Source organism: Cucurbita maxima, unplaced genomic scaffold, assembly GCF_002738345.1.
Source record: "Cucurbita maxima cultivar Rimu unplaced genomic scaffold, Cmax_1.0 Cma_Scf00027, whole genome shotgun sequence".
In the NCBI taxonomy this organism is placed as follows: Eukaryota; Viridiplantae; Streptophyta; class Magnoliopsida; order Cucurbitales; family Cucurbitaceae; genus Cucurbita; species Cucurbita maxima.
In genome coordinates, this window is record NW_019272043.1 from 3,447,673 (window position 1) to 3,451,082 (window position 3,410).

Sequence of the window (3,410 nt, forward strand, 5' to 3'; positions counted from 1 at the left end):
TTTTTTTTTTTTTTTTTTTTTTGGGGGGGGTGGAAATCCAGACAGAGATCTGCGATTCCAGTTACTTACTAGAACCACCCTTCATTTATTAACTTACTACAAAGGTCTGAGGAAGAGTTCGGAATCATCCATCCAACGGGCGGTCTGCCAATTCCCTACAGAGAAGATCCTTTTAATGATCTAACTTCTAGGTTGCATACATCGTGAGAGATGGAGAGAAAAGATCAACCTCTCACCACAGTTTTTCCAACTTTAGTTTTTCATTTCTAATTTCTAAAGCAAACATCTCTTTCAGATTGATCACTTTGAATCGAATTGTTTTTAAAGCTTCATTATGGTGTTTTCTTTCAGAGCATTTTGATAGGTTCTCTTTACAGGATATATGTTTCAATTCAAATGCTTTTATTACTCCTAATAACTTTTATCATTGTTTTATTGGTTTTATTGCTTTTTCTTTCACTCTCTTGTGGAGTTCAGCTTTAATCTCTTTCATTTCTTCAATGAAAAGTTTTGTCCCTAATAAGAAAAAATAGAAAAAATTATAGTAATCAGAGTATAAGTTTCAACGTATTGGAAGTAAAATGTAAATGACTCTCTCTTTGTGTGCCTACATTCTATCTAATTCAACATAACCAAACACTTTCTTTCTTTCTTTCTTTCTTTCTTACGCTACAAATCTGCAAGACCCCCACACAATTGTGTGGGGAAAATCAAATCGATCTGCATCAAATAAGGAGTTTGTCACTGTTGTGACAGACACAATTCTCTTCTCCTGCAAAGAATTCCATCACTATCAAAGTGTTTATCCAACATATTTCCCTCACAAAAACACTCCAGATTCCAGCCATACCATCTGGTATGGTAGCTGCCCGAAATAGATTCAACTACATCCAATCAAGAATTCTTAACCTAGTTCTTTTCACCAAAAAAAAAAAACATGCAATGCAAATTCGCTATCAACCACATCCAATCAAGAAATCAATCATTTTACAATACCGATCAGCAAAGTAAAACTTACTCAATGTCCTTCATCGGAGCAACACATTTTTCCCCTCTTGCAAGAAGCAGATAATGATTCCCCAACGTATCAGAACAGAAAACTGAGACGTAAATTGTAATTCAATATAGCGTTTGTGTATTCGGTATCTATCAAGTCTTAGACATTAATACATGGGAAAGTACGAATCGGTTCTCGATTTCAAAAATTACAATCGCTGTACAAACTTTTGTATACCTTTACTTCGGATAGATCGTTACAGTCTAGAAATGAGGCAGGAAGTTATGGATGATCAATGTCATGTCGCATCTGGGAGACAACGGCGACGCGGCGATGTTCGGCGTACAAATTGATGATGAATTCAAACTGTGTAGATCATATTGTAGCATGTGAGCTTGTTGCTGCAGAGTACAGGTATCTTGAAATGAATCGAATCAAATTTGAACCAATATGGTGTATGATTTTGCTACCTAGCTCGAGATTTAGCTGTTCGGATTTGGATTATACGATAATTTGTATACCTAATAGATATTGGATAATACCATTTATTATTACAATTTGTGTCGTTTATGATTTTTTGAGATGAAATTTTTTTAGATTAAAGGAGTATTTATGGGAGAGATTGGACGACATATTTTTAAAATATCTAAATATGTGTTTTTAAAGTAATTTAAATCATTTTTCTAAATTTTTTTGATAATATTTATTCTTAAAATATTTAAATTGTTTTTTTTTAAATATATAGATAATGAATTTATATAATTATTTTCTTTAAAAGGAGTGGAAATCTATTATTTCTATAAAAAAATTATTATTATTTTTGTTTTTCGATAATATTTATTTTTAAAGTATAATATGTTTACTAATTATTGTAATAATTATTTACAATTAAAATTTATGTAGTTTTATTAAAATTATTTATTTATGTTATTATTAAATAACAGTAAGAATCTAATGCATATTATTATATTTAAAAATGAAATAAAATTTAATTAGTTAAAATTATTTTAATGATTTATCTTAATAAAAGTTTAAGCAACAGTAATTCCAAAATTGTTAGAACTAATAACTTAATAAAAATATAATTTATTTATATGAAATTTTAATAGATTTTTATATAACACAAAATACAATTTTTTTTCCAATATTCTATTTTAATTATCTTATTTTCAAATATAAAAATGGAAAATAATGGAGAGACCACCATTGACGCGTTAAAATCCCATTTTGAAAAAAATAAAAAATAAAAAATAAATTGGTCAACCTTAATTTTTTAAATTTAAAATTTAAAATAGAAAATAAAAAATAAAATAGTTTAATTATTTAATTCTCATCCTCCACCGTCTTTTTAGAAATTAAATATTAAGAATAGAAAACAAAAAATAAAATAAATGGAATATATATAGATAAAAAAAATTAATGTTTGAAAGTACTAAAATTAAAAAAAAAAAAAAAAAAAACGATGTCCTTGAATTTGAGGTAAATTACTGTGAGATCTCATATTAGTTAGAGACGATAACGAAACATTCTGATGTGAAAATCTCTCTCTAGTAGACGCGTTTTAAAACTATGAGGCTGATGACGATATGTAACGGGTCAAAACGGACAATATTTGCTAGCGGTGGGGTTGGGCTGTTACAAATGGTATCATAGTCAGACACGGGAGAGGGAGAATGGTGACATTGAGGATGTTGAGTCTTTAAGGGGTGGATTGTGAGATCCCACATCGGTTGGAAAAAGTGGAATGAAATATTCTTTATATGGAAATCTCTCCCTAATAGAAGCGTTTTAAAATCGTGAGGCTGATGGAAATATGTAAGAGGTTAAAGTGGATATTATCTGCTAATAGTGGGTTTGGACTGTTACAGTCATAATTGTGTCAAAATCACGAAATTGCACGGTTTTAAAAGTACAATTATAGCAATATAATGTAATATGCGTGACGTATAGACAAATGTATAATATTTAACGATTTGAACTATGTCTAAGTCAACAAAAATTTGAAAAATTTTAATATAAGATTTGACCATAGCTAAAAAAACAAAACTTATAAATGTTACATTATCTTGAAATTATATTATAAAGTATAAAGTTGAATAATCAAGTTATATGTTTATTTAATAATGAAGGCATATGATTGGTTCACATTCATGATTCAATGTATATGGTTAACATTGCCATAAATACTGAAATAGTTTTAAAATATTCCCATTAACTAATAATTATTAGTATTAAAAATAATTATTTATTCATAGCTTAGCTAATGCATATATCATAATTTTCTCCATCCTTCGAAGTTTGGATTTTTTAAAATAAAAAATATATATAATCATGCCATGTGCAATAATCTACCCTTGCAAAAAAAAAAAAAAAAAAAAAAAAAAAAAAAAAAAAAAAAAAAAAAAAAAAAAAA

The 3,410-nt window shown here is 27.9% G+C and overlaps 1 long non-coding RNA gene across 5 annotated transcripts in view; it reads right to left on the reverse strand.

The window, feature by feature from the left end:
- The window catches only part of LOC111499694, a 6,290-nt gene extending 4,758 nt beyond the window's left edge, over positions 1-1,532 (reverse strand). For all 5 annotated transcript variants that reach the window (XR_002720988.1, XR_002720987.1, XR_002720984.1 and 2 more), the window contains exons 1-2: positions 1,235-1,532; positions 1,019-1,100 (exon numbers count right to left, since the gene is read on the reverse strand). This is a non-coding gene — a long non-coding RNA (uncharacterized LOC111499694). The remainder of the gene's footprint in view (positions 1-1,018; positions 1,101-1,234) is intronic.
- Between the last annotated feature and the right edge of the window lie 1,878 nt (positions 1,533-3,410).